Source organism: Panthera leo, chromosome B3 (genome assembly GCF_018350215.1).
Source record: "Panthera leo isolate Ple1 chromosome B3, P.leo_Ple1_pat1.1, whole genome shotgun sequence".
NCBI lineage: Eukaryota > Metazoa > Chordata > Mammalia > Carnivora > Felidae > Panthera > Panthera leo.
The window spans coordinates 116,636,078-116,663,466 of record NC_056684.1 but is presented as its reverse complement, the minus strand read 5'-3'; the positions used below and the strand labels follow the sequence as shown (position 1 = coordinate 116,663,466).

Below are 27,389 nucleotides of genomic sequence, written 5' to 3'. Positions count from 1 at the left end.
GGGGGGTCTTCCTTTTAAGGGGAGCCCTGCATTTCTGAGACCAGCAGCTTCTTGAGGGTCAGGCATCAGGGAACAACCATCTGGAAGTATAAGCAGTGAGCTTCAGGAGCATCTGAAGAAAGGTCTTCAAATATAACAAAATACTTAAGAACAAAATACTTAAGAATAAACTTAACCAAGGAGGTGAAAGATCCATATACTGACAATTACAAGACATTGGTGAAAGAAATTGAAGAAGACACAAATAAATGGAAAGATATCCCACGTTTATAGATTGGAAGAATTAATACTGTTAAAGTATCCGTGCTGCCCAAAGCCATTTACAGATTCAACATAATCTGTGTCAAAATTCCAATGACATTTTTCACAGAAACGGGGGGGAATCCTAAAATGTATATGGTACCACAAAAGACCCTAAATAGCCAAAACTGTCTAAAGCAAGAAAAGCAAAGCTAAAGGCATGACACTACCTGATTTCAAATTTCAAACTATATTACAAAGCTATAGTAATCGAAACAGTGTGGTATTAGCATAAAAACAGGCACATAGACTGATGGAGTGCCCAGAAATAAATCCACATGTAAACAGTGGATGAATATTTGACAAAGGAGCCAAGAATTAACTGATGCTAGGAGAACTGGATATTCACATGCAAAATAATGAAAATCGACCCCTAGCTTACACAACTCACAAAAATTAACTCCAAATGGATTAAAGACTTAAGCATAAGACCCAAAACTGTAAAACTACTAGAAGAAAATAGAGGAAAGTCTCTTTGACATTGGTCTTGGCAACAATTTTTTGGATATGACTCCAAAAACACAAGCAACACAAGTAAGAATAAATAAGTGGGACTATATCAAACTAAATAGCTTCTGCACAGCAAAGGCAACAGTTAGCAAATTGAAAAGGCAACTTATAGAATGGGAGAAAATTTTTTCAAGCCATCTATCTGATAAGGAGTTAATATCTGATGGGAAGTACAAGAATTCATACAACTCAATAGAAAAACAAAAACAGGTAAAAAATGGGTGAGGGACTTGAATAGACATTTTTTCCGAAGAAGGCATACAGATGGCCAACAGGCACATGAAGAAATGCTCAATATCACTAATCATTAAGGAAATGCAAATTAAAACCACAATGAGATATTACTTCACACTTGTTACAATGGCTATTTTTCAAAGAGACAAGAGACAAGTATTAGTGAGAAAGTAGAGAAAAGGGAACCCTCATATACTGCTGATGGGAATGTAGATTGGTGCAGCCACTATGGAAAACACTATGGAGTTTCCTCAAAAAATTAAAAATAGAACTACCAAATAATCCAGCAATTCCACTTTTGGACATATATCCCCCCCCACAAGTGAAAACACTAATTCAAAAAGCTATATGCACTCCCATGTTCATTGCAACATTTTCTACAATAGCACATGGAAACAACCTGATTATCCATTGACACATGAATGGATCTCACACACACAAATACACACACTTACTATTATTACCAAAATTTTTGTCAAAATTCCAACGGCATTTTTCACAGAACGAGCCATTATTTAGCCATACAAAAAGAAGGAAATCCTGCCATCTGCAACAATATGGATGGACCTAGAGGACACTATGCTCAGTGAGATAAATCAGAGAAAAACAAACACTGTATGAGCTCACTGTGAAATCTAAAAAGCTGAATTCATAGAAATATAGAATGGTAGTTTCCAAGAGATTGGAAAAATGAGGAGATGTTGATCAAAGCATACAAACCTAGTTATAAGATGCATGAGTTTTAGGGATCTAATGTACAACATGATGACTATAGTTAACAATACTGTATTATGCTTGAAAGTTGTTAGAGTAAATTTTAATTGTCATCTAAACACACACACACACAAAGTGGTAATTTTGTGATGGGATGAAGTGTTAACTAACCTTACTGTGGTAATCACTTTGCAATATACACGTGTATCAAATCATCACATAGTACACCTTGAACTTCATGGTATATATCAGTAAAGCTTATTATTATATATAATGAGATATTTTCATATGTATTTACTTATATTCAATAAATTTTAATTTACAATTCAATAAAATTTATACGTATTTACTTATATTCAGTAAATTTGAATTTGCAATTCAATAAAATAATTACACATGTATACATGTATGTGTATATATTTTATACACATAGACATATATACTACATATTTTTATTATATATATAACTTATATGTAATTTTAATATAACATATATTTATATTATAAATATTATATATATATATATATATATATATATGTAATGATAAAAATAATTAACTTCATAGAGACAGGCCATACTTTTTGCTACCATGGCCAACAGATTGGTTTACATACCAGGAATTGAACAAACAAGTAAATATATTAAGGATATTGGTAGGCAGTTTTGTCACTGTTGGAGAAGGGAATTACAGATATAAAAAGAGGAAAGATTAGAATAAACCCAGTGATGTGGCTTGAAATTAAAGAAGATGGTATGAAATGAATTCTACTTTACACAGATGAAAAGATAGAAAAATATATGAATATGTGCATATATATGTTGGTATGTTTCCTAGTTCCATTCACTGAGAGAGTCTAAATGCAATAGTACCCCAGTAGCCATGAACACACCTAATACTCAGACTTTGGTTTTTAAATACCATTCTCCACCAAAAAGAACTATGGCTCCATGGTGTAGTGGGTAAAACCAGAATAATTTGTTGTGCAAGGAAAATGAAAAGGTACTTAAAGAATTATGGAGATACGTTCAAAGAATATAGGATCTAAAGGGGTCTCTATCAGCCAAATCTAGGACAATTTAAGCATCAAAATAAATAATGACAGCAACAAGTTGTAACCTTTGAGTAAAATAGAGATGAGTCCATGCTGATAGAAAGAAATAAAGGAGAAAGGAAAGTTCTACTAGTAGAATACAACTAATAGAAGAAGAAAGAAAGATAGAATGTAGAAAATCACGATGTTACAACCATCATTTTGATTGACTCAAGCCAGAATCATCAATGGATGCTAAAATTTGTGAGTAAAAGTTTGATGAGGAATGAGATACTTACAGTGTCTCAAAGTATGTCCCTAAAAATAGTCATTAATTCTCATCAACAGACCATTAATTATTAATTAACAAGGACAGCACGCTTACTAATTAACATTACAACTATAATATTTGGGAGATACCATCTTAACCAACTGGCAAAAGTTTACATAAATAAAAACCAGTAATGGAAAAAACCAACCTCGTGTTGCCTCCTGATAGAATACAGTGAAAAGAACACAGTAGTAGTTCTTTTGCATAAATATAAAAGTCATGAGGAAACATCAGACAAATGCAAATTGAGAGAAATTCAAGTAACTGGCATGTATCCTTCAAAAATGTCAAGGCTATGAAAGTAAAAATTGTTGCAGATTAAAAGTCACTAGAGAGACAAGACAACTAAATGCAAGAGGTGATCTTTAATAGGATCCAAGGCCTATAAATGACAGTAATGGCATAATTGGTGAAATTTCAGTGGATTTTATTAGATTACATTGGATCAGTGTTATGCTCCTGATGTGAGATTGTGCTGTGGTTATTTAGGAACGTCTTTGCTTGTAGAAACTACACACCGATGTGTGACAGGGTAAGGAGGCTTCATATCTGCAGCTTACTCTCAGATGATTCAGAAGTGTTAACAACTTGAAGAATATAAGGCAGTTCTTTGAACTATTTTTGGCAACTTTTGTGTAATTTAAAATGATTTAAAAATAAAAATTTCCAAAACGTATCAAGATATAATTGTTCTCCTTAACAAAAAACAAACACAATAAAATAACAACAGAAAATCATCTGCACTTTCAAGAGCGTTCACTGTGGGTTTTAAGACTCAGCTCACTGTTAGCTGTACTGAAAATATGATTTGATCTACTATTTTGTGAATGTATACAATAATGGGATTCGGCCCAACATTTCATTCATTCGCTCAGCAATCATTTATGAAGGCCATGCTGTGTACAAGAATCTTTCCCCCAAACTCCTCTAAAGTATAAAATAAAATACAGGGGCGCCTGGGTGGCGCAGTCGGTTGAGCGTCCGACTTCAGCCAGGTCACGATCTCGCGGTCCGTGAGTTCGAGCCCCGCGTCGGGCTCTGGGCTGATGGCTCGGAGCCTGGAGCCTGTTTCCGATTCTGTGTCTCCCTCTCTCTCTGCCCCTCCCCCGTTCATGCTCTGTCTCTCTCTGTCCCAAAAATAAATAAAAAACGTTGAAAAAAAAAATTTAAAATAAAATACATTTATAGGTAAACTCCTAAATCTTTTGATGACCTCATTACCTAGTGAGGAGTTGCAGGGAAAGTATGCAATAGGATTGATCGTGGTGTAGCTCTCAAACTGGGTGACAAAGTGAACAGAACGAAAACAAGCTGGCAATTTAGTTGCGATGACTACACTGGCAGGTGACGATGGGAAAATATGGTTGGTTGGTGTCAGTGCATTTGGTGCATGTGTGCGTGGCAGTAGATTTGCAGAGGAGATGAGACTTGGCACCCTGTGGCCTACTTCCTAGGACTGTGACTTTGTGACAGTTGACAGTTCATGATGCTTTTCCTCAGACCCACACATTTTCTCTTCCTCACTCTTAATGTAGTCTTTTCTTTTCCTGAGAATTAAGGGCTATTTACTTTGCACTTTGACAATAAAAGGAAAAAAGATTCTGGATAAATTTTGCCTCCTGTTCAATCTTGACAGAAAATTAATTTCCTGGCTATTTTTAAAAGGGTCTTTCTCAAGGGGTGGCTTGAAGGCCACAGTATCCATATTGCCTGAGGCATTTATGAAACTTAGCAATAAAGATTCTTTTTTTTTTAATTTTTGTTTATTTTTTTTAATTTACATCCAAGTTAGCATATCATGTAACAATGATTTCAGGAGTAGATTCCTTAATGCCCCTTACCCATTTAGCCCATCCCTCCTCCCACAACCCCTCCAGTAACCCTCTGTTTGTTCTCCATATTTAAGAGTCTCTTTGTCCCCCTCCCTGTTTTTATATTATTTTTGCTTCCCTTCCCTATGTTCGTCTGTTTTGTATCTTAAAGTCCTCATATGAGTGAAGTCATATGGTATTTGTCTTTCTCTGACTAATTTCGCTTAGCATAATACCCTCCAGTTCCAACCACGTAGTTGTAAATGATTTCATTCTTTTTGATTGTCGAGTAATACTCCATTGTATATATGTACCACATCTTCTTTATCCATTCATCCATCGATGGACATTTGGGCTCTTTCCATACTTTGGCTATTGTTGATAGTGCTGCTATAAACATGGGGGTGCATGTGTCCCTTTGAAACAGCGTACCCGTATCCCTTGGATAAATACATAGGAGTGCAATTGCTGGGTCGGAGAGTAGTTCTATTTTTAATTTTTTGAGGAACCTACATACTGTTTTCCAGAGTGGCTGTACCAGTTTGCATTCCCACCAGCAGTGCAAAAGAGATCCTTTCTCTGTTGTTGCCTGAGTTGTTAATGTTAGTTATTCTGACAGGTATAAGGTGGTATCTCATTGTGGTTTTTTTTTTTAATTTTTTTTAATGTTTTTATTTTATTTTTGAGACAGAGAGAGACAGAGCATGAGTGGGGGAGGGTCAGAGAGAGAGGGAGACACAGAATCCGAAGCAGGCTCCAGGCTCTGAGCTGTCAGCACAGAGCCCGACGCGGGGCTCGAACTCACAGACGGTGAGATCGTGACCTGGGCTGAAGTCGGAAGCTCAACAGACTGAGCCACCCAGGCACCCCTCTCATTGTGGTTTTGATTTGTATTTCCCTGATGATGAGTGATGTTGAGCATCTTTTCATGTGTCGGTTGGCCATCTGGAGGTCTTCTTTGGAGAAGCGTCTGTTCATGTCTTTTGCTCATTTCTTCACTGGATTATTTGTTTTTTGGGTGTTGAGTTTGATAAGTTCTTAATAGATTTTGGATACTGACCCTTTATCTGATATGTTGTTTGCAAATACCTTCTCCCATTCCGTCGGTTGCCTTTTAGTTTTGTTGACTGTTTCCTTCACTATGCATAAGCTTTTTATTTTGATGAGGTCCCAATAGTCCATTTTTGCTTTTGTTTCCCTTGCCTCCAGAGACGTGTTGAGTAAGAAGTTGCTGCGGCCAAGGTCAAAGAGGTTTTTGCCTGCTTTCTTCTCAAGGATTTTGATGGCTTCCTGTCTTACATTTAGGTCTTTCATCCATTTTGAGTTTATTTTTGTGTGTGGTGTAAGAAAGTGGTCCAGGTTCTTTCTTCTGCATGTCGCTGTCCAGTTTTCCCAGCACCACTTGCTGAAGAGACAGCAATAAAGATCCTTGAACCCCACCTCAGACCTCAGTTGAAATTTCTAGTGAGGGGACCAGGGAATCTGCTTTTGAACAAAAATTTGCATTGGTTTTCAAATTGTCCTCTATAAATGGAGGGCAAGGCGACTAAGAAAAGAGACAGCCATTCTAGATTTGTAGGTGACAATTTTAATAAGCAAGGGAACTCACATACAAGGCTTATCTTGAGCAGCCAGCTACAAGATGAGTAGATCTCCACCCCCACCTGCCAGAATCTTAAAGTTCATGCAGAGGCCTCAACAGGGTCCAGTCCACATATCCAGTTCAGATGGTCTCAACCATACATTACTCTCACAAAGCTACATCCTTTAAATGGCTCCTAGTGCAGGAACAGTGGGCAAAACATACATTCCAAACATACTGGAGGAATGAGAGGCCTCCAGTTGCCCAGATCCAGCTTGAGGGTCAACCAGTGGTCATGTATTCTCAGTTACCTCCTCTGACAGTTTGTGACTGACCCACAGCCTGTGGGATGCTTCTTTCATAGAATGCCCAGCATTTTTCTTATTACTAATTGCATAGTCTCTTTCTCAGGAAAAGGCCATGCAATTCATGATGATAGTTTAGCACTTAATCCGCAATTTTAAAAATTGTGTGTCTGGGGATGGATGTGTTTATGTCATGATGCTGGAATGGTGATGTCTGAAACTCAGACGTAGTGTTTGGTCAGAATGGAATGTGTATTTACAAAGGCCCCATGCTTAATAATAGGGATGCAGGGAGGTGTATATATATATATAACCAATACACATGGGAGAAAATTTACATCAACGACAAGTTTTTTAAAACCTACGACAGCTCCCAAAATAACCATGGGATTCTGTTCACACCAATTGTTTGGACCAAGCGTCCTCATCAGATCACCTCATAGACTTTATTTCAGACACTACCATCCAGAGGTTGTGGTCAGAATTGTCACAGAAGAGGCAGCTGCTCATGTGATAGGACTTGAAATCTTGGACAGGTCCCCTCAACCAAAAATATCTATTCTTCACCCTTCCCCCAATCCTCTGTTGCTAGGTGCTGGGATTCCCAGCTTATCAAATTCAGTTACAGGCATGTTTGTTTAGGTAAATGGTAAATGGTAAGGCAGGTACTTCAATAAGAAGGCTCCTTTATTGAGGCAAAATCTGTTAGTTACAAACTCTATCAAAAGTCCCAGTCACCTAAGACCACAGGTAGCCCCCAAAAGCAAGAACATTGAAATTGAACACATAGCAACCTCTGTAAAACATAGCAAAGCCTTCTTCTTAAGGAGAACCTTATTTTAATCCAAAGGCCTTTTGCAGGTGTTCAAGAACTAGAGCTCAGCTCAAAGGGTATCCTCAGCCCTCTTCAGAATCTTGTGTTTGCCAACTCCTCATTGACATTCTTAAGAACATAGAAATGAAATTTGTGCCATTTGTCCAAACCAAAGCCTGGACAGATGGCCCTGTTTCTCAAGATAACAGAACTGTATCCTCTGCTCAAAATGAATTTTCCTGCAATAAATGTTGTCCCTTTTCCCACCATCCCCCAAGACCCAGCAGTAGTTTTCTCTTTAATCTCTAGAACATTTTAATCACCCCCCAAAAGTTCCTTCTTTCTCCTTTGTATCTAGTCACCTCCCTTTACCCCTAGTAGGCAGCCACTGGTCTGTTTTCTATCCCTATGGTTTTGCCTTTTCTATAATGTCATATAAACAAAATCATACAGTACAGTCATCCTGCGTCAGGCTTCTTGTCATGCCTTTGAGATCCATCCGTGATGGTGCATGTAACAAGAGTCCATTCATTTTTACTGCCAAGTAGTGTTTTCATTATATGGATATACCACATTTTGTTTATCCATGCCAGCTGTTCTTTTGATAAGTATCACGCTTCTGATATGCTATTCTCCCAGGAGGCCATGACCCACTTGAACTTTACTGATAGAACATAAAAATAGACTGTAACAGACACGGTTGTCTACCAAATCCATTCCCAAGCCATACCCATCCTTGACCCCTCCTCTACTCTCTCCTTCTTCTTTGCTGACTCCCCCACCCCCCTTCTGGCAGCTATAACTAAGAAGACCTAATACCACTTCCACCAGAGTGGATCTTTATTAGACTAAACTACTCATGCTAGTTCCATTTCTGTGGCTATGTTGTAGAGTTATGACCAATGAGACTTGATGGATAATCTGCTGGGGGCTTCTGCGGTACTTTGGGGGATCGGGGCTACGGACGTAAAAATAGGTGGAATTTAGGGGCACCTGGGTGGCTTAGTCCATTAAGGAACCGACTCTTGATTTCTGATCAGGGGTGAGGTCACGATCTCACAGTTGGTGAGTTCCAGGCTGTGTTCCAGAGTGTCGGGCTCTGTGCTGACTGAGGCAGCCTGAGCCTGCTTGGGATTTTCTGTCTCACACTGTCTCTCGGCCCTTCCCCCTGCCCCTGTGTGCATGCACTCGCTCTCTCTTTCTCAAAAATAAATAAATAAACATTTTTTTTTTAAATAGGTGGAATTTAAAGTCATGGAACCTCGAGAATTTCCTGTAGCAGTGATAGCGTCTGCAGACAGCAAAGCAGGTTCAAGATTGGAAGACTTCTCCAAGCATGTGGTTTGTGTTAATTACACATACTCATACACACGCACATGTCCTGATACAAACCCATGGGCCTTCCCCTCCCCCTGAAAATCACTGTTCTAGTCTTTCTTATGAGGCTTCCAGCTGGAGCACCAGGAACTAAGGGATTTTAACCTGCATCTGAGTGAGATATAAGTGTGTCCATTGGTATTTACTTGCTCGTATTTAATATACATCCAAGCAAGTAATTAGCATTTAAAATACCCTGACCAGAAACGCTATTCTAAGAGCAGTTGCCCCAAGTTGATCTTTTCTCCATTCATGAGAACGATTTATAAGAAATATCTCGGAGTTCTTTTCAATTAACTCAAAATGCCTCTTATTCCTATTTCTCTCCATTCTGACCTCCTTGCCTGAGGAAGTCTTCCTGTCCCCCCTTTCTCTCCAGTAGACCTCAGCTGCATCGTGCACACTCAACCATCAGCCTTCCTCACCAGCCCCCACCCTCGGTGGTTCCGTGCTGGGGTCTGTCTTCCATACTGACCTTTGCCACACTGTTGATATCTCAACTTTCCTTATTTATAAGGAGCATGCTTACCGCACAGCAAACTGGGACCACAACAGTAATTAAAGGTAATTCCCAAATTTCTTTTGGTCTGGATGATACTGCTGCTGAGCTGCCTTGGGCATGTTAACCACCAGCACAGATCAATCAGCACCTCAGCCTCCCGTTCTCCTCAGCCCTAGGGGTGACAGATTGCAAAGCCCTTGGTCTGAACTAGCAGGTGTTATGGGTTTTCCTAAACCTAGAACAATTAATTCATCCTGTTCATGCAAAGGTGTGCTACCTGTGCAATGTTTCTGGCCTTTCTACGTACTTTGAGTCCCACTGATTTCACCCATGAAAAATATTTCTGATGTGCATTGTGCTAATGAACAAATCCTCTGGTGTTGATGGGATATGGATAACTGAAGCCATGTTTAGCTTACCGTGTTTAGTAAGCCCACCCCTTCACACACACGGGCTTCAGATGAGAGTCTCTAGAAACTCCCTAACTACTCCTAGAATTAGGCACTCCTGACTAGGATACTTCAAATATTAACTAACTGCCTGCTTATCTGTTCATTAAACTTCACTAACGCATGTACATCTTGGTGACATGCAGGTTAAAACTCAGGTTTCTCATCCCCAAAATTCTGTTGAATCAGAAACATACAATGGGGCTAAAAACCAGTGAGGTACCGCGCACTCTGATGAATTCGGGTGGTTCAGATACAGCTTAGAGTTCGAGGACTCCCACCCTAGAGAGGAGGCGGAGAGGGCCTGCCCCAGCCCCTGCAGGCACTCACTCTAGAAAAATCGGGACAAGCGAAGGGAAGAACCAGCCCTCATTCTTCTCTGCTTCTGAGGCTCAGCTGTGAAGTCGGGAGCAACTCTGGAGGATTTACAAGCCACAGATGACAGAATCCACTCCATATCTGGAGTTCCCCAACCTTCTCTGGGAGCACGACCACAAAGGAAATGGGTCCTTGTCTCTTTCCTATTTATCCCAGCACTGGGGTGGGTCACGTGTAATTTTGTTAGGAACCTCCTTTTCTGGGGAAAAGAAAAATTATTCTTTAACCAAGAAGAGGAGAAGAAATGGAATACTTAATTTTATATATTTTTTAATGTTTATTAATTTTTGGGAGAGAGAGACAGAATGAGAGTAGGGGAGGGGCAGAGAGAGAGGGAGACACAGAATCCAAAGCAGGCTCCAGCCTCTGAGCTGTCAGGACAGAGCCTGACGAGGGGCTCGAACTCACAAAACGGAAGATCATGACATAAGCCGAAGTTGGCCATTTAACCGACTGAGCCACCCAGGTGCCCAGAAATTGAATACTTTAAATGTAACTGTCTAGAAGCCAGAGCTGTCCTGTACCTCAGGTAGGTTTCAAACAAACCTTTATCATAGTAACCCAACCCGTTCCCACTTACCATGTATAATATTTGCCTTTTGTTTAAATATATATATCTTAAAATGCAATAAAATCGTATTATCTCTAAGAAATAGAACAATTGGCTAAAATGAAGATTAAAAACTAATCCCCAGGGAAATTAGTAGCATGCTTAGTTTTGAGATGATAGGTTGTTTAATAGAATTGCATACCAGGAATGAAAACTATTTTACGTAATGGAAAAAGATCAAGGTTTAAGAAAATATACACACATAAATATTTATCCCGAGAGAGTATTTTTAAGTAGGAGATTTTTTTTTAACTACTATATCAAACTCAAATGGGAACACAAAATTATTTTGGGTAAACCAGGTCTGTTTGTATCTCTTTCCTCGCAATTAAAAAGTAAAAGATTTCGGCAGTAAAACCCCATCCCAATAAACTATGCATTTTCTTTCTCTTGGGAGGCCTCTAAAATCAGGCGAAATTAAGAGAAGGAATCTATTAGCTAATCCTTTCATGGGACCAGGGCTCAGCAACTGATTTAGTGTCGCAAATGGAAAAAATGGAAACAAGCCTGTAAACGGTGAGTGCAGCCTCATGCTTTAATTGCACTGTGTTGGTAAACACGAGACGGGTTTCCCAAATGGGAGAGAGTCAAGCTGCAAAATCTAAGAACCACACCACACAGCGTTCAGTTAAAGCGTTTTCCAAGTTGGCCTTCTATGAGAGAGGCTGGAATTGACAAGAAGACACCTGACCTTAGAAGTCCCGCGTGCTAACATCTGCAGTGAGGCTGCAGCTTATTCTGCAGATGAGGAAATGGGTCCAGAGACAAGCAAGAAGCACTGATGAAAGATTACAGCTGGAACAGAACTCAGCTCTCCCGGTTCCTGCCCTGCTTTCTTCCTCATGGCGCTTTTCAGAGTTTTTGCACTTGTTTGATTTGTATTGCTTTTTTAGCTGAAGAACACTCAGAACTAACATAATAATAGAAGGAACAGCTGGGCCACATGGGGGTCTGCTGCCCAGGCCATGACTTCTACTGACCATGAGGGCTCCCGGGGTCACAGGTAGAAACCACTGTGGTTTCCATTTCTCCCAAATCCCTGTTGCTTGACCTTGGAGAAGTCTAATCATTCAGTACTTCTGTCCCCATTTGTAGAGTGGTGCTGAAAATCTCTTCCCTGCCAAGCTGCTATAATGTATTCTTTTTTTAATGCATTTTTTGAAGTTTATTTATTGAGGGAGAGAGCACACGCCTGCATGTTGGGGAGGGGCAGAGAGGGAGGGGACAGAGGAGAGAGAATCCCAAGCAGGCTCCACATTATCCATGTGGAGCCTGATGCAGGGCTTGAACTCACAAACCATGAGATCATGACCTGAGTCGAAATCAAGGGCCAGACACTTAACAGACTGAGCCACCCAGATGCCCATATAATGTATACTTTTGAAAGCAGAGGCAGGAGAAGAGGGTGTGTGACATCAACCCAGCACCCTCTCTGTGATGAGGTCTGTCACTTGGACTATGTGACCCCCGACACAGGCAAGGGGTTCTCTGACAGCATCAGGGTCTACTTGCCCACAGCCCCACATCTCCACACATCAAAGCTGGCAGGACAATCCGATACGTGCCTAAGGCCATTTGTAGCACTGAAGATTGTCGTGATACCAGAAGCATTGGTAATTAGCTCTAAACTACTTGAAGATTCATCCTGGCTCTGGATGTTAGGCCTGACCCAGGGGCATACCTCCCAACCTGACCACCTAGGGCATCCTATTTCTGGATTGGCTGGAACCTGACCCTGGGCTTTCTTGCCGCCTATTTTCACCATTTTCCTGCCTGGAGGGGACAACTGAACTGAGATTCCTCAGCTTAATCCCCTGCACACGCTTCAGGCATGGGTTCTCAATGGTACTCACCTAAAAATAAGCTGGGATGCTTCTCGAAGTGCCTGTCCCCAGGCTGGCCCCCAGATCCTGATTCAGTGGCTTTAGTGGCTATGTCCTGAGAATCTGCATTTTAACAAACAGCGTGACTGTGGATCACTGGTCCTCCTTCTTTGCCCTGCCCTGCTGACCCAAGACACAGACCAGCCTCCTGACCGGGCCGGCAGGTGCCTCCATGGCCATCCTGCCAGGCTTGTCCCAGCCTTCGACACCTTAATTACCTAGTTCCTTCAGGTGCCTGCTCTGCGAGGTCCATGAGAGACCCCATACCACAGTGGTGCTGTGTCTAAATGTGTGGGCCTATTACCAGAGAACAGGCTCCAAACTCAGGTTCAGCTGCTCACCACTCAAAAATCGATATTCAAAGGACAGTGGCGGTGAGAAAGGAAAGTTTGCTTTATGCAGGAAGCTGGCAACCTAGGAAGATGGCGGGCGAATGCCTCAAAGACCCTCTTCCTCATCCTGGGGGGAAACCAGAGGGCTTTAAAGATGAAGGCATGGGAACAGGGAGGGGGGCTACGTGCAAGAGAAGCAGGTGCCCAGGTGGTTAGTCATACGTCGCCATGACCCGGAACAGACTTGCCCGCATCAGCGGCAGCTGTTTTTGAATTGTAGTCAGGCTTTATCTTCTGGGAAAGTTGAGTCCTTCACGCCTCAAGGCCAGTGGCCTGCAAATCTCAAAGAAAGTCAGTTAGTTCTGCTACAGATCAAGGGAGTAAGGTCAGAAAGCAACGAGCGGGTAAGCTTGAAGCAAGTTAACCCTTAAGACCGGTTGGAGTGCTGTTATAGGCTCAGCCTCCGGAGAATTCCTACAACATGGCTGCCTCCCAGGCCTGCGGCAATACACTTGAAATCAGGCTAATTTTCTTCCCAGTGCTCAAAACACAAAGGATTCGTTTCCCCCTCCTCTCTTGAGCAATAAAACTTGTTTGCCTTGAGGAAAACTCAGAGGCCTATTTACCAGAAATTTCTTGAGGGCAGCTTCTTCCATCTGCAGGGCCCTTTAAGTGGCTAATGGAAAACTCAATCAACAAGAAAGATTTCTTGGCCCATGTCACTGGAAGGTCCAGAGCCGGGTCAGGCCTCAGGCCTGGCTTGATTCAGTTTCTTTCCATCTGCTTTTGTTTTGTTTTGTTTTCAGTGTCTCTGCTTGACCTTCCATGGTGTGAGCAGCACTAAACACACACCCACACACCGCAGAAGGAGACAGAATGTGCCTGCTGTGACATTCTAAGCAACCAAATCTTGAGATTCACCCTGATTGGACTCTGCCCATCACATGTCTGCCCCTGAACCAATGATGGCAGATGTGCTGACTGCTTCAATCCCACCCGAAAGTCAAGAGTGGCATCAGATTCTCCCAGTAGCGCAGGCTATACGGGAGGGTGGACACAGGTCCTATTAGGGTGGACGAAGGGAGGAATGGGGTTCTGGGTAGTCTCGTAACAATGGCCGAAACGGCTACAGCTGGCTCACAATTCACACAAGGGATTCACAGGTATCTCTCTGACTAAAAGCAGCAGAAACCAGGTACAAAACAAGTCTTTGGTGGTTAATCGGGTACACATGAATACAAGTGAAGGTGCTGTGAGGGGTAATAGAAGGTCAGGGCTTCTTCTGTCAAATGAGGAAAGGGTGTAAACCTCACATTTCTCTCCTCTACTAACTTATCTCCTCCAAGTTGAATCCCCACGTGGTCGTCAGATAAAAGTCGCTTCACATTTAATTGCTCTTATTCCTCAAGTAACTTTGTATCAATTTTAAAATCTGACAGGGAGCTACTCTTAAAGGCATGGTACCTGTTTTCTTTGTGAGCATAAAGATATGTTCAAGCAAAAGAACAAATGCAAGTGAAACATTTTTAACTCTAAAAACACTAGCGCTTATGTCTAGATTCTTTTTTTTTTTCCTGTGAAGACATTGGTATCACATTGTGTTTTAAAATACAACACCTGTTTTATAATCGGGGCGTTAATGACCCAGAAACAAAAAGAATTGATTCTTTTAAAAGAAACCAACTGGTAAAAGGAAAGAAACCCTTGTCAGCTAGGAGGCACCTGAGTGAGTGAAGGCTCAAAGCCAAGCTAGAAGAGAAAAAAAAAAATATGATCAGTTAGGGTTCCCAGAGTGGAAAACAAGCTCACCAGAGCCCATGAAAAATCTCCAAGAAGCAAAAAGATAAGAAAAGTGGAGTTGGTCCTTGTGTGGGTTTTCTTACATTCTTCCCCTCCACCCCCTAGCCCATAGAAGGTAGTCCGAAGGATTGTAGGAACCCAACTTCCATTGCCAACAACTGACTTAGGAAAGGATAAATATGGACCATGGCTGACAAAGAACCTCTCCTCGCTTCTCCGAAGAAACACAGGAATAGACAATCCCCCTTCTTCCCCTGGGCCTAGAATGGGGCAGTCAACTGACCTGAGGACCAAACCCACCCACAAGGAGAATGGACGGGAGAGACTCAGAGAAGGACAGCCAGGGTATGTGTACCACTGGGGGGCCTGCCCCACTCTGTTATCCCTGTTACACAAGGTAATAAACCTCCCTCTGCTGAGCCAGCAGGAGTCAGGACTTGGAATTACTTGCCACAGAAAGCTTTCTCACCGACGCAGTGGTGTTTTGGTAACCATACGTTCTAATAGTTCAATTCAAGCAGGTAAACTTGAAAATCCATTTTAATTATTGGTATAGGATGTTTGGGGCTGCAAATCACATCATGCATAGGTAACAGGCTCTAACCAGTAAGGCTATTTCTTTATCTTTACCTAACAGGAAATAAGTAGGTAGATACTTCCAGGCCATCCATCTAATTAGACTCAAAATCTGTCATCCTCAGAGAGTAATGTCAAAAAGCAGGTAGGGAGACATGGAACTTTTTTCCCCCATGTCTCTGCTTTGTTCAACAAAGAAAATTGCTGAAGCCTCTGACCACGCTTCCTTAAGTCTCATTGGCCAGAACCAGGTAGATTACATGACCACCTTCCCTGTAAGAAAGTTCCTGGTGGTGGCTTCCAGCATCTCATGGAGCTGGCTCTGCCAGAAAGGTGGATATAGGAGGAGAATGACATCTGGGTAGGAGGCCCTGTCTACTTAGCCAAATCCCCCAGCCCAACTTCCTCTAACCCAAGTTCTCTGAAGGAAGAATTTCATACTCTTCTAGCACAAAATGTATAATAATGGATCAGTTTAGTTCCAAATATTATACATTTAACGAATAGCTGGATATCAAATTCTTAGAAACATCTGTGTTGTTCATTGTGTGACAGGCCAACAGCAGAGAGAGCAGGGAAGGAAGAAGCTCTCGCTTTGCTGGTAAATCACTACAAAGCTCTCTTTCTGGAGGACACCTGGCTGGCTCAGTCAGTTGAGCATCCAACTCTTGATTTTGGCTCAGGTCATGACCTTGCAGTTCATGGGATTGAGCCCCACATCAGGCTCTGCACCGTCAGAACAGATACATAGACAAATGGAACAGAATAGAGAACCCAGAGGGGCACCTGGGTGGCTCAGTCCGTTAAGTGTCCAATTTCGGCTCAGGTCATGATCTCATGGTTCATGAGTTCAAGCCCCGCATTGGGCTCTGTGCCGACAGCTCAGAGCCTGGAGTCTGTTTCGGATTCTGTGTCTCCCTCTCTCTCTGCCCCTCTCCCACTTGTGTTCTCTCTCTTTCTCTCTCAAAAATAAATAAAAACATTAAAATAAGTTTAAAAAAAAGAATAGAGAACCCAGAAATGGACCCACAAACGCATCGCCAACTAATCTTTGACAAAGCAGGAAAGAATATCCAATGGAATAAAAACAGTCTCTTCAGCAAGTGGTGCTGGGAAAACTGGACAGCGACATGCAGAAGAATGAACCTGGACCACTTTCTGACACCATACACAAAAATAAACTCAAAATGGATGAAAGACCTAAAGGTAAGACAGGAAGCCATTAAAATCCTAGAGGAGAAAACAGGCAACAACCTCTTTGACCTCTGTTGCAGCAAATTCCTGCTAGACATGCCTCCAGAGACAAGGGAAACAAAAGTGAAAATGAACTATTGAGACCTCATTGAGATAAAAAGCTTCTGCACAGTGAAGGAAACAAGCAACAAAACTAAAAGGCAACCGACGGAATGGGAGAAGATATTTGCAAATGACATATCAGATAAAGGGTTAGTATCCAAAATCTATAAAGAACTTATCAAACTTGGGGCACCTGGGTGGCTCAGTCAGTTAAGCCTCCGACTTTGGCTCAGGTCATGACCTCACAGTTTGTGAGTTCAAACCCCACATCAGGCTCTGTGCTGACAGCTTAGAGCCTGGAGCCTGTTTCAGATTCTGTGTCTCCCTCTCTCTCTGACCCTTCCCCAGTCACACTCTGTCTCTGTATGTCCCTCTCTCAAGAATAAATAAACATTAAAATTTTATTTTAAAAAAAAGGAACTTACCAACTCAACACCCAAAAAACAAATAATCCCATGAAGAAATGAGCAAAAGACATGAAAAGATGCTCAACATCACTCATCATCAGGGAAGTACAAATCAAAACCAATATGAGATACGACCTAACACCTGTCAGAATGGCTAAAATTAACAACTGAGGAAACGACAGGTGTTGGTAAGGTTGCAGAGAAAGAGCAACCCTCTTGCACTGTTGGTGGGAATGCAAACTGGTGCAGCCACTTTACAAAACAGTATGGAGTTTCCTCAAAAAATTAAAAATAGAACTATCCTATGACCCAGCAATTGCACTACTAGGTATTTATGCAAAGGATACAAAAATGCTGATTCAAAGGGTAACATGCACCCCAATGTTTATAGCAGAACGATCAACAATATCCAAATTATGGAAAGAGCCCAAATGTCCATTGACTGACAAATGAATAAAGAAGTTGTGGTCAGCAATTAGAAAGAATGAAATCTTGCCATATGCAACAATGTGGATGGAACTTAGAGATTATGCTAAGTGAAATAAGTCAGAGAAAGAAAAATATCGTATGATTTCACTCAGATGTGGAATTTAAGAAACAAAACAGATGAACATAGGGGAAGGGAAGGAAAAATAAGATAAAGAGAGAGAAGGAGGAAAACTGTAAGAGATTCTTAAATACAGAGAACAAACTGAGGGTTGCTGGAGGGGTCTTGGGTTGGGGGATGGGCTAAATGGGTGATGGACATTAGGGAGAGCACTTGTTGGGATGAGCACTGGGTGTCATACGTAAGTGATGAGTCACTAAATTCTACTTTTGAAATTATTAGTTTTTATTAATTTTTTTAAATGTTTATTTTTGAGAGAGAGAGAAACAGAGCGTGAGCAAGGGAGGGGCAGAGAGAGAGGGAGACACAGAATCCAAGGCAGGCTCCAGGCTCTGAGCCATCAGCACAGAACCTGATACAGGGCTCAAACCCACGAACTGTGAGATCACGACTTGAGCCGAAGTCGGATGCTCACCAACTGAGCCACCCAGGTGCCCCACGAAATCATTATTAAAAAACAAAAAAACGGAGCGCCTGGGTGGCTCAGTCAGTTGAGCGTCCGACTTCGGCTCAGGTCACGATCTCACGGTCCGCGAGTTCGAGCCCCGCGTCGGGCTCTGGGCTGATGGCTCAGAGCCTGGAGCCTGCTTCCGATTCTGTGTCTCCCTCTCTCTCTGCCCCTCCCCCGTTCATGCTGTGTCTCTCTCTGTCTCAAAAATAAATAAACGTTAAAAAAAAAAATTTAAAAAAAAATTAAAAAATCTAAAAAAATTTAAAAAAAATAAAAAAAAAAAACAGGGGCGCCTGGGTGGCTCAGTCGCTGAGCGTCCGACTTCGGCTCAGGTCATGATCTCACAGCCTGTGAGTTCAAGCCCCATGTCAGGCTCTGTGCTGACAGCTCGGACAGAGCCTGGAGCCCACTTTGGATTCTGTGTCTCCCTCTCTCTCTGCCCCTCCCCTGCTCACGCTCTGTCTCTCTCTGTCTCTCAAAAATAAGTAAACATTGAAGAAAAACTAGATGAGACCACCCAAGCGCAGTGCTTATTAGCAGGTAGTAAGTGCTCCAAGAATGACTGGCACCCGTGTGAGGTTGGAATCGTGACCTCCAGTGGTGAACTGTATCTGGGGGTTTCTGAGAACTGATTTGTAGATTGGCAGGAATTTTGCAAGCTAGCTGTGAAATGGTTGTTAGCTTGATGGTGAATATTGACACTACGGAAATCCGCAAGTGCTACAAAGCAGAGCTTTTCTTTTTCCTGGGGAGCCAGTTGTAGAACATGTACAGTGCACCACTGATTAGCTCCATTTGATAGACGAGATTCAGAAAGGTTAAGTAATTTACCCAAGGCTGCACAGCATGCAAAGGGCAGAAATACGATATGAACTCAGTTATCTATCACTTCCAACCTGACCTGTTTCTCCTCTCTTGCAAGTCAATGTAAAATATTGTGCAATTATTCTCCCATTTAGCAGCTACTTAACGCGTATGTGCAGAGCACTGTTCTAGGAGCTGCAGGGCCTACATACATACACTACCCTCAAAGGGTACCCGTCATCACATTAAAATTAAACCTTCAGAACCTTTTAATTCAACCCACTTGTCTGTCACTGCACTGTCACCACCCAAGGACGCTCTCTACTCAAAAGCTGGATGAAATCGTAAGGCTGGTGAACTGTCTTGGGGTGGGCTCCCCCTGACCTCCCCCTGCAGCCCCACTGCAGGGGGAATCTCCTTCCCCTTCCAGACCTGTCCAGGTCCAAGTGTACCAGATCGTTAAAAAAAACCCTGCTTACCAGGGCGCCTGGGTGGCTCAGTCGGTTAAGCGTCCGACTTCGGCTCAGGTCATGATCTCGCAGTTCGTGAGTTCGAGCCCCACGTCGGGCTCTGTGCTGACAGCTCTGAGCCTGGAGCCTGCTTCGGATTCTGTGTCTCCCTCTCTCTCTGACCCTCCCCTTGCGCTCTGTCTCTCTCTCAAAAATAAATAAACTTAAAAAAAAAAAAAAACCTGTTTATCAGATGTTAAGATACGACTCTCTCCTTAGATTTTTTTGCATTTTCAGAGAATAATCTTCATGAGAAAAAAGCCCATGTGATGAGGTAAACTGGTTGCAAAATTACCCATGGGCCATTACAAACTAGGTAATTATTTCCTTTCCTTTCTGCTTCTCCACCCAAATGGAGCACAAGTTTTGATGTTCTCCCAAGCTTTGGTCATTCTAATACTGCCTTTCTATTTTTTCCATACTCTCTCTCCTGTTTCTTTTAATAAATAATTTTTCTTTAAATCAGTTCACTTTTCCCCCTCAAATGTATTTTATTTTATGTTATTTTTTAAGTAGGCTCCATGCCCAGAGTGGAGCCCAACACAGGACCTGACCTCACAACTGTGAGATCAAGACCTAAGCTGAGATCAAGAGTCAGACGCTTAACCGACTGAGCCACCCAGGTGCCCCTCCTCCCTCAAATTTATTTTAACAGAAAGTGCTGTGCCACTGCCTCAAATAGAAAAGTATAATGACTTGCCAAAGATAATGATAGTCATCAAATAAACACGCAGCTATTAAAATAGAAGAGTATTCAGATGTTTAACTCCAGCCATCCTCTCACACACCACCAGTGGGATATTGCTCTAAGAGGCAGCTTTTCTCTCCTCCCAGGAGGTGAGTTAACATTTAAAATACCCTGACCAGAAACGCTATTCTAAGAGCGGTTGCCCCAAGTTGATCTTTTCTCCATTCATGAGAACGATTTATAAGAAATATCTCGGAGTTCTTTTCAATTAACTCAAAATGCCTTCTTATTCCTATTTCTCTCCATTCTGACCTCCTTGCCTGAGGAAGTCTTCCTGTCCCCCCTTTCTCTGCAGTAAACCTCAGCTGCATCATGCACACTCAATCATCAGCCCTCCTCACCAGCCCCCACCCTCGGTGGTTCCGTGCTGGGGTTTGTCTTCCATACCGACCTTCGCCACACTGTTGATATTTCAACTTTCCTTATTTATAAGGAGCATGCTTACCGCACAGCAAACTGGGACCACAACAGTGATTAAAGGTAATTCCCAAATTTCTTTTGGTCTGGATGATACTGCTGCTGAGCTGCCTTGGGCATGTTAACCACCAGCACAGATCAATCAGCACCTCAGTCTCCCGTTCTCCTTAGCCCTAGGGGTGACAGATTGCAAAGCCCTTGGTCTGGACTAGCAGGTTAGTGATGGGGTTTCCTAAACCTAGGACAATTAGGTTACCCTGTTCATGCAAGGACGGTTAGTTACCTGTGTGTTGGGAACGTCATCGGAAGGACATGACCGCCAGTTGGAGGCTCCTCACTCCTTCCTCTGTTCTGGGAATATGCATCCTGCTTGCCTTTCCCACTCCCAGAGGCTACTTCAAGGACGTAGCCTTAAGATAGTGATATGGTATTGAGAACACCTGCCCAGTATATGTGACTGAACCCAGTGAAGGCCCCTTTATAACATTTTAAGATTGGGTGGGCAGGTGCAGGGATCCATTTGTCTCACATGTAAGCTCCCATCGCTGTTATTGAGATTGCCACCCACCTACCCATAATGGCCTGCCTCTTTCTTTGGTCTCTCCCTCCCTTCTGAGTACAGAGGCCAGTTTCAGATTTGACCAGGAAAGTTCCCAAGACGGTTGCAAACCAACGCTGGGTAAACGTCGCTTACTCCACTCGTGAGTGGACATACATGTCTTAAACCTCACTCGTGAAAAACAGGCTTTGTATGTGATCCAACAGGAATCCTCATTATGGCTGATGATGGATGTTTTGCCCAACCTAGCAAGTGGGAATGGAAAAATGACTTCATAAGATGTAGGAAAAAACGAAGAGATGCAGTGTCCGGTGAATTGTCACGTTGCAAAGCAAAGTGATACCTTTCATCTCATAGAAATTAGGCCATCTTGGCCAAAGGATAAGCAGTAATGTTGGCAATTCTGTAGAGACGTCTCTGCTGTGTGCTCTGTCATGATGCAAAGGAGTCACATACTCTGCCCATTTATGAGCTAAATGTGCTGATGACTCTGCTTTTTACACCTTGCGCTTCCTTGGAGACAGAAATATTTACATTTGTGAAGACATTTAGGAAGCGCTTTCACATATATTTTTTTTTTCTTTTCTTTTCCCCAAGACCTGAAATCAAGCCAGAGGGGGCCATACATCTTAGGGACAAAGAGACACCAGAAATGGTGAGAAGTGGAAACAGGGTCATAGGAACAGAGCTAGGAAAAGAACTCAGGTGTCAGTGCTCCATACCCAATCACTTTGCCATGCAGGCCCCAAGGGGTCCAGTTCCAAAAGAAATGCATATTTCCCCAGATTGCTTCTTTCCTGCTGGGTCCCCATGGTGAGAATGGTACCACTACCCAATCAGCAAGCTGGCAACCTTGACCCCTTCCTAGGCATCTCCCGTTCTCATCAGCCCATCCTTCACACTGACTCTCAAAGCTGTCCCTACTCTCTCTCTCTCTCTCTCACCACTGCTGCCCTCATCATCTCTCTCCCGGACCCTTAGAATAGTGTTTTAATGGGTCTCTGCCTATGGCTTGGGAACTTGTCCCTATCCAATTATCCACCACGCGAGCACCTGAGTGAGCTTCCAGCATGCAGCTCTGGACATAGCGCCCACTTGCGTTGAAGTCTCTAACAGTTCCTTCTTGAATAGAGAAGTACGACCGCTGGAGTCAACCACTCTGTTTCTGTTTCTCTCTCTCTTACACACACACACACACACACACACACACACACACACACACACACACAGGCAACTGTAGGTTCCACCCCTCCTAACTTGCATTCCGTTTTCTGAATATGCCAGAAAATCTTATAACTCTGTTTATAGTCCCTGGGAGGGCATTCCATCCCCACTGGGCCACCCCCCCAACCAACGCTGGCTTAGATATCAAGTTACATCCCTTGGGAAGTTCTGCCTGATCCAACAGAACTGACACTACCCGTCCCGAGGCACATTGTACCCTGGACATACTTTGGAGGTCCGCAATGCCTTACCGGGCCCACCCATGTACGTTCCGTCTCCAGCAAAACCTGAGCTCCTAGAGGATAGAGAAATATCTTAATGGCCTTTGCATGTTCAATGCCTAGCATGGAGGAAACACATCATGCATTTTTTTAACACAAAATGCATTATAAATAAGTGAATTAATACATTTCTGTATCAAATAATGATTACTCCCCAAGTAGATCTTCTTTTGTATGTTAGATAAGGTTGAAGAACTTCAGGGAGCACTCAAAACTTTGTCCAGGGGCGCCTGGGTGGCTTAGTCCATTAAGGGTCTGACTTCAACTCGGGTCATGATCTCACAGTTTATGAGTTTGAGCCCCATGTTAGGCTCTCTGCTGTCAGTGTAGAGCCCACTTCAGATACTCTGTCTCCCTTTCTCTCTGCTCCTCTCCCCTCATTCCCTCTTTTTCTCTCCTTCCCACCCCCCTCAGAAATAAACATTTAAAAAAACTTTGTCCAGTAAATTTGTCCTGTAAGTGGGTAAACCTCTTCTTCAAGGAAAACAAATAGCCCATAAAGGACCAAACCCTCAACTTTTTACTCTTGACCTTCACCCACCAACTGCCAACCAACTCTAAGGATTTTCTTGGCCTACTGGTCAAGGGTAGCTTTTGGCCCAATCATGTACTTCCCCAATTTGCTCTTTCTTACTTAGGTCATGGTTTCTCTTTCCTTAGTAAATTATTGATTCTAGATGAAGGGAATAGCTTGCACATACTGTCTACAAGGAGTAACAGGGACATTGATTTGGCCACGCTTAGGGTTTTATTTTAAGAAGCTATGGGAAACCAGGCGGGGTAGGTAAGGCCAGATGTGAACAACAGTATGTTAGCACTGCACGAGAGCTTAGAATTTGGCTTGTCTAGAGTTTCCTAGAGTGGGGTCTACATATATCATCATGGAGGAGTGTAGGTTGATTTCACATAGATATATGCCAAAAAAACCCATTTTATTTTAATTATGGGCTTATTTATGTGTATTAGAAAAAAGGTTATCATCACTTTAGTTCCACAATTTCACATATATTATTGCCAAGACTTTGTTGTTGTTGTTGTTGTTTAAAAAAAGACTTAAGTAAACAAATGAATCAATTTAGAAGAAAAATGTTAAAAAAATAACAACATGGCGAATATTATGAAGGCGACACCCGAATGACTGAGGCTGGGGAAGTGCTGAGCTAGTATAACACTTCTTCACATCTCATGTGGGGAAATCCAGACCCAAAGAAGCTAAATAACATGTCCCAGGTCAAGCAGGTGGAAGGCCTGCCACACCAATCTAAAGAGCAGCTCAGCCATCATTCAGACACTGACTATACCAGGTAAACTTATCGAATAAAAAATGTTTCTGTTGTTATCAAATGAAAATATTAAAAAATAATTTTAACTCCGGGAACGACTCGAGGATAGGGAGGGAAGGTGGGAAAGAAAGAGGAGCAAACCCACCTACATCACCGCAGCCTGGCCCCAGAGTGGACCTTCCGTACCGCTCTTCCTGCAAAGACGATGCGAAACCCCAACACTGGAAACTCTTGCTAGAAGATTTCCTGAAATGATCACTCATTCCGCGCTGTCCTCTCTGTTCCACTTCATCACGCTCGAAGTTTTGCCGGCTGGGATTTTTGCTGTCTTGGCAAACGTGGTGATGGTGTCAAACCTAATGTTTGCTAAATTTTTGCAGAAATGCTGAGAAGACTTCCGTGGGGGCCTATTGTCAATTATCTGGAAAAAGAGAAGTTTGCCGACATTAGAAACAAGAACTGTGTGGGGTTAGGCTCTGGGTTTTAATGAGAAGAATTCAAATTAGAATGTTGGCTATTTCCTATAGCTTGCTAAAAATAACCTGGGTGCCTGCTTCCTTCCCTCACACTTCATTTTCGGTGCCTGCTCATGCTGAAGAGGCAGGAGGGCTGGAAAATGCTCCTTGGGATCTTGCACCAGTGCTCTTTCTTCAGATCAATGTAATTTAGCTTTGACGTGCTCTCTCGTGCACCAACGGGCATGCTCCTTTGGGCTCCTGTCAGATTTACACTTGAGGAAGCTTGAAGGTGATAAGGGGACCACACATACCACGCCCTGTTGATTTTCCCTCTTCAATGTCTCTTTCCATCACTTGCCTGGGATGCTACAAGACCCTCTGCCTGCTCTTTCTACCTTGAATCTACCCTCTCCCCACCCAGTCACACGGCCACCAGAACGATCTTTTCCAACACAAAGCTGAACACATCCCCCACCACTATCAGGACCACTATCACCAATTAAAACTATTCAATGGCTTCCCATTGCTTGTATGATAAATATTAGAATCCTTGACGTGGTCTACAAGCAAGGTCCTCCCTGATCTGTGCCCTGGGACCTCTCCAACCTCAGCCCCTCTCCCCTTCACTCTCCCTGATCCAATGCAGAGTCCTTACTCCTTGTGCTTCACCAGGTCCCCACAGGGCCCCCAGCTCATTCCCTCCCCTTCCTTCTTTTTTTTTTTTTTAATTTTTTTTTAACGTTTATTTATTTTTGAGACAGAGAGAGACAGAGCATGAACGGGGGAGGGTCAGAGAGAGGGAGACACAGAATCCGAAACAGGCTCCAGGCTCTGAGCTGTCAGCACAGAGCCCGATGAGGGGCTCGAACTCACGAACCGCGAGATCATGACCTGAGCCGAAGTCGGCCGCTCAACCGACTGAGCCACCCAGGTGCCCCACCTCCCCTTCCTTCTTTATCGACTTAATTCTTGCTCATCATTCAGGCCTCAACCCAATCATCACTTTTTTAGGAAAGCTTTTTATGACCCTTTAGACGAGGTCAAATCCTTTCTCGTATTGCCTCTCCTAGCCCCATGGAGATCTCTCCTTACCAGCACTCGTCACCACTTCCTTTGCACATTTATTTAATGATTAATTGGTTACTAGTGTTACCCCTCTTGATGGTAGCTCCACGAAAACGGGAACCACATCTGTTTGCCCATCCTTGTATCTTCCATATCTCATATCATGCCTGGAACACAAGAAACACTCAGTATTTCTTGAAGGAAATAAACATCAATCCCCTGAAAGACCCAAGCCTCCCTCTCTTGCACAGGTCCTTTCCAAGAGAAAGTATTACTGCATTCAACTGGGGATATGTTCTGTAGACGATAGACTGGGGGAAGGAGGTTCCCTGAATTTCCCTGAAGTGCTAGGAATACATTAGTATTGTGCTTTTTCATCATAAACCAGTCTGACTTCTGCCTTCCAAAGGAAGATCCTTCTGGATCTTCCAAAGGAATTGTCCCTACATAAACCACAGTGCCTCTCTCCGTTTCTCGATTCAAATGGAAGGTCTCATACATCATTTTCCCTATTAAGTTAAAAAATACATATTTTTCTAACATCTCTGTGCAAACGAAGTCTTAGACACTCACTTGTATTGTGGAGGAACTTTAGAGAGCGAGGGCAGAGAGGGAAAATTAATGGCGTCAAGGCAGGTGACTCAAAGGTTTCTAAATGAAGTTTTTTTTTTTTAAGTCTATTTATTTTGAGAGAGAGAGAGAGAGAGAGAGCAAGTGGGGAAGGGGCAGAGAGAGGGAGAGACAGAATCCCAAGCAGGCTCCGCACTGTCAGCACAAAGCCCAATGCGGGGCTTGAACTCATGAACTGTGAGATCATGACCTGAGCTGAGATCAAGAGTCAAACGTTTAACCAACTGAGCCACCCAGGCACCCCTGAAGCTTTAAGGAATCTGTCTCCATGGGGGATCAGGGGAGACAGGAATGGTGAGACAAGCAGCCGGACCTTCAAGGCAAAGGAAGGTTAAAAAAAGCTGATGTAAAAGGGGAGATGTCCTCTCTCATCCACTCTGCCCCACCCACAGCTCCCTGACCTACCGTGGACCAGTCCTGTGGTTTGGAGTCAGGTGGTCCTGAGGGCCCCCAATGGCACCCTGCTCACCATCTTTCCTGGAGGATCAGCATTCAGCTTCTGGTGCTTTGGAAATCCAGCTCAGCCCACGATGAGGGAGTTATTATTGGCACATTCTTGAATTTTATCAGTGTTTTTAAACAGTGATCACTGTGTGACACACAGAAGTCTAAGAAAAGGCTGTGAGCACTGGGAGATTAATCTGATTGCTCTGGGCCAGCTTCCACATGCCAAATGTTTGGGTCAGGGTCAGATCAAGGCTGCAGATGGTCGCCGGCAGAGAGCTACTATTTTGGGGGCACAGGTCATGGGAAAGGCTTACAGTTCAAAGTTGGCTTCTATGTCTGTCCCATGACTTTTCCTTCAGCCTCATGTATCACAGTCATCAACAATCCATCAAATTTGAGGAAATCCTTGTTGCTTAAAGACCCTGATATTATACTGCTATAAAAGCCCACAGGATTGAGGAGAGGGCAGGCAACCTCAGACCTCTCCTGCCTCCCATAGAAGGGGAAAGAAAAAGGGAAATATTTAAATATCATGTTATGTTCTATCTAGCTATATATTTTTCAATCTCTGATTTGAGCTGAGTTTTAGAAATTCTGTGTCCCTTTCAAAAACTACAGCTGCAAAGAATACAGAAGATCACATCAGTGTATCTTGTTAGAAGA

At 42.9% G+C, this 27,389-nt stretch overlaps 1 protein-coding gene across 1 annotated transcript in view; it reads right to left on the bottom strand.

The window, feature by feature from the left end:
• RGS6 (regulator of G protein signaling 6) overlaps positions 1-26,017 on the bottom strand; it is a 595,776-nt gene extending 569,759 nt beyond the window's left edge. Inside the window, exons 1-2 of the mRNA XM_042943677.1 lie at positions 25,738-26,017; positions 24,272-24,547 (exon numbers count right to left, since the gene is read on the bottom strand). The gene's annotated coding sequence lies outside the window, so the exon portion shown is untranslated. The remainder of the gene's footprint in view (positions 1-24,271; positions 24,548-25,737) is intronic.
• Positions 26,018-27,389: the final 1,372 nt, after the last annotated feature.